The sequence below is a fragment of the Vanessa tameamea genome, chromosome W (assembly GCF_037043105.1).
Source record: "Vanessa tameamea isolate UH-Manoa-2023 chromosome W, ilVanTame1 primary haplotype, whole genome shotgun sequence".
Taxonomy (NCBI): domain Eukaryota; kingdom Metazoa; phylum Arthropoda; class Insecta; order Lepidoptera; family Nymphalidae; genus Vanessa; species Vanessa tameamea.
This window is the reverse complement of record NC_087340.1, coordinates 1805673-1817947: the sequence shown is the minus strand read 5'-3', so window position 1 is coordinate 1817947 and position 12275 is coordinate 1805673. Positions and strand designations below refer to the sequence as shown.

The following is a 12275-nucleotide window of genomic DNA, read 5'->3' as shown; positions in this document are numbered from 1 at the left end:
GGCAGATTTAGGAAGGTATATAATAGCGATACAGGCTCTTCGTAATTGGTGGTGTATATTTTTAGTCGTATTATAATGGTAGTATAACCACAACAGGTTAAGAATGTTAACATTACACACAACGTTTCATTACACACAGATTAAAAAAAGACATCTTGTTTTGGCTAGCATAAATATAGCACTATAATCACTGTTTCAACCACATATATTTAGAATTTCTTCTAATCTATATATCAGATAAAATTTAAGAAATTTTATTGCGGTTATTTTTAGGTTACATTTTAATTAATTTAAAAAAAAATTTTTTTAACGCAAATAAAGTTAAACGAAACGTAACTACGTAATTTTGTTGCATTATACGCCCGCCATAATTTTTGTTTTGTTGTTAGCTTTGCTTACAATTCGCGAGTGTTTGATTCTGGTGTTCTTCCGTTCTGTTATTAATTGTTAGATTTTGTTATCGTTATTTAGTTTTAATTCGTTATTGTTATAAGTTTGTTGTTATCAAATATTGTTTATATTAGATTACGATGAGTAATACTGAATTACCGGTCCGAGTGGGATTGGATCTGTAGCGAAATTTTCTTTGCCCAAGAAGAAACGCGCAAAGAAATCTGCCATGAGTTCGTTAGAAAAAACTGCCCTCATCAATATTTATAAACTTGTCGAGGAAACTTGGCCCAAAAATGAGTTTATATATCGAAAAGATATTGCCAAAAAGACAGCGGAAACCGCCGGCGTTAGCTTGTCTACTGTTTATAATGTTTTGGCTGAGTATAAAAATGAAAAACGTGTGCATTCGCCGACACCAGCACCAAAACGCGTGACAAAAATTGATTTGTTAGACGAAATGGACCTCAGTGGCATAAGAAGAAAGTTCCACGAGTTTTTTTTCGAAATGAACCACCGTCATTATCCCAAGTGTTACAGGCTGTTAACGACGATGAAACTCTTCCAAATTTTAAGAGAACAACTTTTCAAAAACTAATTAAAAAATTGGATATTAAATACTTGAAAAGGTCAAGAAAAAGCATGTTAATTGAAAAGTGAGATATTGTCCGATGGAGATTTGATTATTTAACAAAAATCATCAAGTTCCGTGAAGAAAAACGAAAAATATACTATCTCGATGAAACATGGCTTAACGAAGGTATATTATTTATTCCTTTTTAATACATTTGTATTTTCATTTAATATTTAACAGCTTTAATCTTGTTTTTTAGGACACACAAAATCAAAAGTATGGCAAGATGTAAGTGTGCAGTCCAGTCGGGAAGCTCATAGAGAAGGCCTGTCTACGGGACTAACAGCCCCAACAGGAAAAGGAAAACGTCTGATTACATATTGGTAAATATTTAACAATGTTAAATGATTTTGTTTTGATTTAAAATATATTATTAAATATATTACTCTATAATAAATGTTTATATTTTTTTTACAGGAAGTGACGATGGATTTTTAAATGGTGGAGAATTAATTTTTGAAAGTAAGAAAGGGGAAGGTGATTATCATCAAGAAATGAATTCAAACATTTTTGAAGACTGGTTTATGAAAATAATAAATAAAATTGAGCCAAACTCAATTGTTGTGATGGACAATGCACCATACCACTCAAGGCGACTTGAAAGAGTTCCAACAATGGTATGGTTAAAAACAGATACCCAAAAATGGCTCAATGAAAAAGGAATCCCCTTTGAAACAAATATGTTAAAAAGAAATTTAATTGATATAGTTAAAAAAGAAAAAAATAAATATATGGCATATGCAATAGACACATATGCAAAAAATAATAATATTGAAATACTAAGATTGCCCCCATATCACTGTGAATTAAATCCGATTGAAATGATATGGGGGCAAGTAAAAGGCTATGTCGCAAGGAAAAACAAAAGTTTTAAAATGGCAGATGTAAAAATATTGCTTAGAGAGGCAATGGATTTGATTACACCTGCGACATGGCAAAAATGTATCGGGCATGTCATCAAAGAGGAATTAAAAATGGCACAACTTGACCACTTAAGTGATACAGTTGCCGACCAATTTATAATACATGTTACTGAGGATAGCACAACATCAACTTCTACCAGTAGTTCCGATAGTGACTAATGTTTCAAAATATAAAGATTTATTAAAAATATTTCTTAAAGCAAATTTAGTTTTATTCTTAATATAAGTTTTGTAATTATTTATACCTTCCATATAAAAATATATAATATATAAATATATTCCATATATAAATAATAATAATAACAATTTATATTTAATAATATATTATCATATCATTTAAATTAAGCATTTAACTACTATGATACGATGAAACTAAGTAATTATGATAAAATTTATGTTAAATGATTTATAAGACGCTATTAATTATACTCATAATAATATTGTATTTGCATTGTTATTTTTAAAAAGATATATTTGAAAAAAAATCCTATAAGACACTTTTTAATCTTCCAATATATAGTTCTAATAAATAATAATTAATAATGTAATTTTTATTTGATTAAATCATAAGATGACTCATTACTTTATAATATATAATTTTAATTTTATATTATAATAAAAATATATACTTATCGCGCATTCCTAATAAAGTATAAAATATTAATGCTTAAAAAAACATACTAATACACTAGCATACCAACAGACGTTGCTTTTTCCAGTATTAGAGCAATTGTAATCTCAAACCTCCCATTGACCCATTCAAATATACACAAAATTAATCTAAATGAGTCTTGTCGTTTGGGAGGCGATAGATAAAGTTATTAAAGCGAATTATATAACTACGAGGTAATTTCTGATATCATTTTAAAATTGGAGGTATTATTTTTGAGATCTACATTATTCCAGATGATCATAAGTATTATAATTATAACCAAGAATGCGCTTAGTCCTTTGTCTTAAATATTTTATTATTAATCATCAATTTTTATTTTTATTAACATCAAAAATAATTGTTGTACATATTTCTAAAAATGTTTTGAGCATCTGCCTGACGTTGGTTGCTAAGCAACGCTTTGTTATTAAACATTCCACATCGAATTTGGCTGGAGTTATTATAGTATGATTAACCTAGTTAACCAATGATTCAACCAAATCGACTTGACGACATTTTTTTCTTGTAAATATTTAGATGTTTTTTTTTTAAATTGAATATATATTTTTTCTTTGTGAACCGATATTAATAAAACAAACAAACAAACACTACGCTATATGTTACCCCACGGTTACTACACTACAGATTTCGAACACTTACGATTTTATTATAAGTGTAAATAGATTATCAAACTTTTATAAAATGTTAAAAATTAGTATGTTTTAATATTTAGTACTAGCTTTTACCCGCGGCTTTGCCCGCGTAGAATATGAATATATTTACAAATTAACTTAAAATGTTACGTTAATGTAATACCTCTTTGAATACCACATTGGTGTGAATTTCAACCCTTAGGGCAGAATATCCAGAAACGCTTAAATGCGAATCAACTCATATTTAATCGGTAGCCCAAAAATTAAATTTCGACCTTCTAACTTCAAAATGATAGACTTCCAGACTAACCTGAATACGAAATGTTAACAACTATTTTGCCCTTTAGGTCTAAAATATCAAGAAACGCTTAAATACGTATCTGTTCATTTTTAATCAGTAGCTCAAAAATAAAGTTTCATGCTTCTAACTTCAAAAATGACGGTCTTCCAAACTATCCTATATACGAAATGTCAAACTCTATTTCTCCACTTTGGCGTAAAATATCCAGAAACGCTTAAATACGTATCAACTCATTTTAATCGGTAGCCCGAAAATAAAATTTCATGCTTCTAACTTAAAAATGACGGACTTCCAGACTAACACCTGTATACGAAATGTCAACCCCTACTTTTTCCCTTTAGGCGTAAAATATTAAGAAACACTTAAATATGTATCTACTCATTTTTAATCGGTATCCCAAAAATAAAATTTCTAGCTTCTAACTTCAAAAATTACAGACTTCTAGACTATCCTGTTTACGGAATGTTAACCCTATTTCTCCCCTTAGGCGTAAAATATCCAGAAACGCTTAAATACGTATCTACTCATTTTTAATCAGTATCCCAAAAACAGTTTTTATGTTTTTAATTTAAAAAATGACGGACTTCCATAAAAACTTTCATCCCTTATTTCACCCCTCAGAGGTAGAATATCAAGAAACGCTTAAATACGTATCTACTCATTTTTAACCAGTAACCCATAAATAAAGTTTCATGTTTCAACTTAAAGAAATCCATACGAACGTTCAACCCCTATTTCACCCATTTAGGGGTAGAATATCTAAAATTCCCTCCCGAGTGGGTGTCATGTTATTATGTTATTTTATATGTGTACAGCCTAAAATATAAGTTTTATGCTTCTAGTTCTAAAAATTCTAAACATGACAATACTTTCAACAACTTACAACCTTTCATCCCCCTTTTCAACCCTTCACAGCACTTTTTCCAAATAAAAAGCCTATGTCCTTTCTCAGGCTCTAGACTATTTGTGTACCAAATTTCATTTAAATCGGTCCAGTAGTTTTGGCGTGAAAGCGAGACAGACAGTCAGACAGACAAAGTTACTTTCGCATTTATAATATTAGTATGGAAGTATGGATTGTTATTTCAATCGCTAGAGAGCTCCGATAATAACCGCGTCCGATCGCTGCTAAATTCAAAGTGCTACAGGGAGAACCGTGGCCTCCGACGCGCCTATAGCACGCTCCCGCCGCCCCGGCCGGCCGGTACCACTGCAAACGCTACGTTCCGCAATTTTTAAAACTGTAATATCTCGAAAATATTCATTTAAATCATATGCTGTAAAGGGCCATATAGATCAATATTAAATCAACAATGTGTTTAAGGTATTTCATTGGATAAGGATTAATGCTGTATAGATTAAAATCGCTTCGAAAATTAACCAATATTTGTGGTAAAAAATAAATAACAAAAAAATTTTATTGTGGGTTATCACTTACAGATAGACACATACCATCGCGGACTTTTTTGTAGACATCTTTGAGGTGTACAATTCTGTAGTACATTATTTTGATCTATCTAGTAGGGTTCAGCCAGCGTTTACAATGTAAGCGCAAAAAATGTATAAATTTACGACATCACATTAGAAACTTTTAAAATTATCAGTGTTACTTAACTATATTGTCTATGTATTATATACAAAAACCTTCCTCTCGTATTACTCTATCTATTAAAAAAAACCGCATCAAAATCCTTTGCATAGTTTTAAAGATTTAAGCATAGACAGGAAAAGACAGTCAGCGGAAGCAATTTTGTTTTATACTATACAGTGATAACAAATAGGTACAACGCACACAGTTTTCACTCATTAGGAAATACAAACCGCTATGTCCCTGCGTTTTAAAACTGTAATATCTTCGAAAATATTCATTTAAATTACATGCTGTAAAGGGCCATATTGATCTATATTGAATGCACAATTTATTTAATGTACCTAATTGGATAAGGATTAATACTGTATAGGTTAAAATCGCTTCGAAAATTGGCCAATATTTGTGGTAAAAAATAAATGACAAAAAAATGTTATTGTGGGCTATCTTTAAGAGATAGACATATACCATCGCGGACTTTTTTGTAGACATTTTTGAGGTGTACAATTCTGTAGTACATTATTTTGATCTATCTAGTAGGGTTCAGCCAGCGTTTCCAATGTAAGCGCAAAAAAATGTATAAATTTACGACATCACATTAGAAACTTTTAAAATTATCAGTGTTACTTAACTATATTGTCTATGTATTATATACAAAAACCTTCCTCTCGAATCACTCTATCTATTAAAAAAAACCGCAACAAAATCCGTTGTGTAGTTTTAAAGATTTAAGCGTACAAAGGGACATAGGGACAGAGAAAGCGACTTTGTTTTATACTATGTAAAGATAAGAACTAATTGTGGTATAATAATATAAATAAAAGAAAAAAAGGTTAAAACTGTCTTTTTCATTTATCAGTTATGTTAGTGCCTACTCTAAACTGTTCAAACGTGTATGTCATACAGCTAAATCATTGCATATAAAAAAAAAAATTATTGACGCACCTGATAAAATTAAAATGACATGGAAAATTATTAATTGTGAAACTGGAAGAGTCAAAAATAACATCTCCGACTTTAGCTTATCTATTGACAACAATTTATTTTCCTCAGATCGGGATGTTGCAACTGTTTTTGAAAAATTTTTTGCTGACATTCCATTTTCGACTACTAACTCATTAAATTCCTCTCCTACCGTTGCTGAATCATTATTAAAAAACCACGTGGAAAAATGTGATATTAGCTTTAAATTTAATACAGTAAGTGTAAGTGATGTAATAAGTTCCTTCAGATCACTAGATATTAAGAAAACGGCCGATTTGTGGGGGATCTCTGTCAAGGTAGTCAATTCAATAATTGATGTAATCGCACCCTACCTTGTCACTATATTTAATAAATGTGTCCTTAGTGGCGTGTTTCCTGACCTCATGAAACATAGTAGAGTATTACCAATATTTAAGTCAGGTAGTACATCAGACCCCAACAACTATAGGCCCATCTCTGTACTACCAACTCTTAGCAAGATCTTTGAAAAGTTATTACTAAATCAAATGCTAGTACATTTTAACAATAACAAGTTGCTACACAAGAAACAATTTGGATTTACAAGGGGTCGCTCGACAACTGACGCTGGTGTTGAGCTCGTTAAAAATATTTACAGGGCCTGGGAGGAGTCACAGGATGCCTTAGGGATATTTTGTGATTTATCTAAGGCCTTTGATTGCGTGCAACACGAAACTTTGGTCAGGAAGCTACGTCATTATGGAATTAGGGACACTGCACTCAGTCTTCTGATTTCGTATCTGAGCAATCGGATTCAGAGGGTTGATGTAAATGGAAAGAGATCTCCCGGGTCTCCAGTTACTGTGGGGGTCCCTCAAGGATCAATTCTTGGACCATTCCTCTTCCTTGTTTATATAAATGACCTGCCACATCTCCTAGGTGATAAACTCGAGATAGTATTGTTTGCTGATGATACTTCTTTAATTTTTAAAATAAAAAGACGTCTTTCAATATATGACGATGTGAACAATACTCTCTCTGAAATAGTAAATTGGTTTAGTGTTAATAATTTAATGTTAAATAGTAAAAAGACTAAATGTATTAAATTCACTACTCCCAATGTAAGATGTGTCAAAACGAGTGTATGCTTAAACGGGGAAGCATTAGATGTTTTAGAATCAACAGAGTTCCTTGGTATGACAATAGACTCTAAGCTCCAATGGGGCCCCCATATAAATAAGTTGGCGAATAGACTCAGCTCTGCAGCCTATGCGGTAAAAAAAATTAGACTTTTGACTGATGTGGATACGGCTCGCCTTGTGTACTTCAGTTATTTCCACAGTATAATGTCGTATGGCATCCTACTCTGGGGTAATGCAGCTGACATTAATACTATTTTTGTACTGCAGAAGAGGGCTATTCGTGCAATTTATAACCTGGGCCCAAAAGATTCGTTAAGAGATAAATTTAAAGAAATTAAAATAATGACTGTCGCTTCTCAATTTGTTTTTGATAATGTTATGTATGTACGCAAAAACATAAACGATTTTCCCAGAAATTGTGACGTACATTCTATTAACACTAGGAACAAGAATAAACTTGTTACTCCAAGTACCCGATTACACAGGGTTAGTAACTCTTTTTTGGGGCAATGTATACGTTTTTACAACAGGATCCCAGAAAACGTTCAAAATTATTCAATTATAAAATTCAAAAGAATCGTTAAAGAGCGTTTGTGTGCTAAAGGATATTACAACACTAATGACTTTTTAGTTGACTGCACACCTTGGGAATGAAATGATCGCCTCCAGGCTGTTTCAAATAACTAAAATATAATAATTATTGTACATGCAAAACGAAAAAAAAAAAAAAATATCCCGCTGAGTTTCTTTCGCCGGTTCTTCTCAGGTCCGAGGTGCTAAATTCCGAACCGGTGGTAGATTTTTGACAATCAATAAGCAAGTGTAAACACTTCTATATTGAATAAAGATTTTTGATTTGATTTGATTTGTCTATTTTATTGTATACAAAATATAAATAAAAATATTGTAAGTTTAATTGAATCAGTTTTTTTATAATAATTTGTTAACTAACATCGAAAGAAATAAAAATAATTCTGTTGTCCTATCTATTTTTTATGAGATTTATGATTGATCTTACTTCGCTCGGTTTGGCGCCATCTATTAAAATATATGGACGTAACCTCGTTACCTCGCTTAACCATTAGTTCACGGGCTTGCCGTTTTTGTCGATTTTGTAAGTGTGTGCGTGCGATTCTCAAGGGCACTTAGCTCTTGTAGTCCTCTTAAGGACGTTTTTGAAAATTTTAGACAATGTAAATTCATTAAAAAATAGGTTTTTAAAACAAGTTTGCATTTAGTTTATGTACTAATACAAAGAAAATAGAGTACTAGTACTACTAAAATGGAATACTAGATTGTATTGTCGCCTGGATTAACAGTGCATGCAAACTTCAGTTGAAGCGGTGTGGTGGATCTGGTTTGGATTTGCCTTATTAACATTATCCGTCGAAAAATATGACATGGGGCGAGAGTGCTGAGCAGATGCTATTGTAATGTTCTACAACTTACCAATGATGGCGTGCACGCGGACCGACAGTTGAGTGCGAAGGACCAGCGCATTTTTGCGACTAGAAATAAAAGGAATGTACAATATTATTATTTGTAATATTACAGATAGAAAAAGGACTTAATTAAAAGCCAAAATATTATATGTTGATTCTACATTGAACAAAAAAATCCCCTTTTTGTGCAAAAACTTTTACGTCGGCTAATTCTTGGTTCGCACGACTACCCAGTCAACTAGAAGTCAACTAGTAATTTTAAAATTATCTGAAATAAGCTATAACAAACATCGATTATGGTTAGGTAACTTTTAGCGAGTGTTTTTAAAAACTAATTTATCTTTACAAAAAAAAAAGTAAAATGTTACATTAACAGATTTCCCACTTCTGGGCTTCCTTTAGAGAAGGTTTGGAGCAAATTCCACCAGGCTGCTTCAATGCGGTTTGGTGGAATACACATGTGGCACAATTTCGTTGAAATTACACAAATGCAGGTTTCCTCATGATGTTTTTCTTCACCGCCGAGCACGAGATGAATTTTAAACACAAATTAAGCACATGAAAATTCAGTAGTGAAACGTTGGTATGATGCACATGTTCTAACCAATGGGCATCTCGGCTCTTGGGCCATCTCGACTCTTGTAAAATTAAATTAAAAAGTAAAAAGTTAATTAAGAGACAATTATGAGATATTATTTATTTTAAAGTTTTAGGTTTTTTATTTTTTTTATTATGTGAATTTATTTTTTGCTGATAGAAAGATTGTTGTTTTAATTTATAATTCATATTTTTCATGTACAAGAAGAGTTAAGCGGTTGGTTAATTAGGTTCCGTATTACGTAGTATAATTTTTACCATTTGAGATCGTTGTCAAACCTGTGGGTTGAACCAGTCTGCTGAACATGTTGATGTATTTTCCCATTTATATATAATTAAACAATTAAAATCGCATTTTTTTATTATTATGTTATATTGAACATAATTTCAATTTATTAAACATTTATAAGTAGGTAGTACTAAATAGTTTTGAATACCCACATATGACTAGTGCAACCTTAGATGCACAAAAACTTAAACTGAACGGAAACTATTTTCCAATCTACCTACAGTCTATTTCAACTACAAGAAAACAAAATAAAAAAAAAGCGAATTAAAGCTTAATTATTCTATGATATTAATTAATGATTTACAAAAAATGGCGTTTTGAACGTCGACATTGCAAGAAAGGTACATATAAAAATTTTTAGATAGCTGCATTTTTACGCTTAAATCAAAATTAGGTCATTAGTTTTGATTTGGATCGTGGTATTTCGCAAATAGCCATATTAACTTATAAAGAGGTAAGTTATTTTCAGTGATAAGTCATAGAAACACACTCACAATTTAATTTATATGAATAGATTTTTATTCCTTCATTAATAAACAGATACATTGTATGAATAATGTATAATGAAGTGGCATTTTCAAGACATATGACGTATTGTATAATACTAAGGTTTTGAATAAATAAAATTTTATATATCTTTCAAAGAAACTCTTACTTTATCTTATATCTAAAACGACTTTGACCTTGAAATATATTTCTTAGAATAAAATTTTTAGAACAAAAAAAACAAAATCTAATTAAAAATAACACCTTATCTTAATCTTCAAACCGAAAAAGTAATGTTCAATCAGCGTAGGCCGAGTTGATGGCAAATCAAAAGTCAGTAGACAAAAGCAAAAGGTCGTAAATACTAAATCGGTTACAATTACAGTTCGCTTAAACAAAGCCGGGTCGTATGAAAAAAACTTTTGATAATTCCGAATAATATCTTACTTTTGTATTATTTTCAAAACTATAAATTAAGTGTTGCTTTGCATAAATCTGATCTATATTTTAAGACTTTTTATTTCTGTAAAATGAATTAATTCTTTTAATTTTTTTGTCTATACATTACAATATAAAAATTAGCGAACATCCTTAGAGAGGCCTCCATTTTAAATGTTCGTTCATCGAAAAATGGCGTTTTGAATGTCGGTAAAACTGTTTTCGTTACTTTGAAAGTCAAATTTGAGTGGAGTTACGTAGTTAAGCGAAATATTGTTGTATTAAAAGTGAAGATATATTAATCAAGAACTGTTTGTAGTAAATAAATTTACTATAAATTTATGTAATTTTTGTTTGTTTAATAAAAAAAATATAATATATAGGAACGCACTGTTATTTATACAATATTAGTCTTAGAGAGAGCCTTAGTCTTGCCTTGATGATGTGAATTTTTTACAAAGTTGTGGGTATACCCACAATCAGTGTTTTTTTAAGGCGTGCGCCGCTATTATACTATCAATGTGGGACTTACTCATCGAAATCACACGAGTCTTTAAAATCCTCCTCCAAAACGAGCTCGTCCTCTTCCGAATCCAGGGTTGACATAAACGAATTATCGTGGTACGCGTCGCCGATGCCCGAGTCGACCGAGATCTGCCTCATAATGTCGCCGTCCGAACAGTCGAAGTACACCGTGTCGTTGAGCGAAATATTCATATTCGGTTCCATAATCTCATTATCCGATCTAAGGGATGAATTAATATACGCGTTTTACCTGAAATAAAACGCATATTAAACTACTTACCTTATTAGAAGCTTAAATAATGAGATAGGCTCATCCAGTTCCCGTCATATTTTACCTCTCTTTCTACCCAGATATGTATGTCTCTTTCGCACTACCCTCTCTTTTCATCTGGCCTGGTGGGAAGCGCTAGTAGTAGTCAGCGATTCCCTTGTAATCATTGTCTGTAATTACGCACCAGGCAGAAATAGAAGCTAAGCTTCTAATAAGGTAAGTAGTTTAATATGCGTTTTATTTCAGGTAAAACGCGTCTATTAAACCACTTGAACGTTATTAGAAGCTTAAATAATGAGACTTGTTTGATATCGCCTGGTGAAAAGATGCCAATGTGACTTAATAAAAATAATGTGTGAAAGAATAAGTATTTAATTTGAAAAAGTAATTATATATAATTCAACCCAAATGAAAATATTTGAAAACAATTTGCTTTTACAAGTAAGATATGTATAATTAAGCTATGAAAATGAATCATTTAAATCAATTCAGTTTATAACAATTCCTTAAATTGCTTCAATGCACAGGATTAAACAGGGAAGTCAAGGTAGAATTACTATTCGAAAAAGATAAAATTTCACGCTGCTAGAATTTTTGGAAAGTATTAGCTGATCTCCAGTTTCCTCGAGCCAATATATCATCAAGAGGAAAATTGTTAATCCAATTGCTCGAAGCTACAGCGGAACGTATGCTTCCTGGAGTTGTTTTAATGCCTGCATCTCTCAAAAGCGTTTTTATCCATCCTGCAATGACCGTACGGGAGGCTGGGGATGGTGATCCGCGTAGGGTCATAAACAAATTAGAAGTCCCTGACCTGCTCCGTCTTTCATTTAAAATTGAAATCGTTCTATTTATCCAATACACCGGATTTAATTTTTCATTTTCTTTGTTGGCCAACAATTTCCACCCTGATTGTCTATAATCATTACAATCTGTTTTTGACCCAAAAAGAGGCCAAAAAATAACATAATCCTCATGAATCACACAATGATCGCAATCCAC

At 31.6% G+C, this 12275-nt stretch overlaps 1 pseudogene; it reads right to left on the bottom strand.

Moving 5' to 3' along the window:
* LOC113403232 (FH1/FH2 domain-containing protein 3-like) overlaps positions 1-11189 on the bottom strand; it is a 195534-nt pseudogene extending 184345 nt beyond the window's left edge.
* Between the last annotated feature and the right edge of the window lie 1086 nt (positions 11190-12275).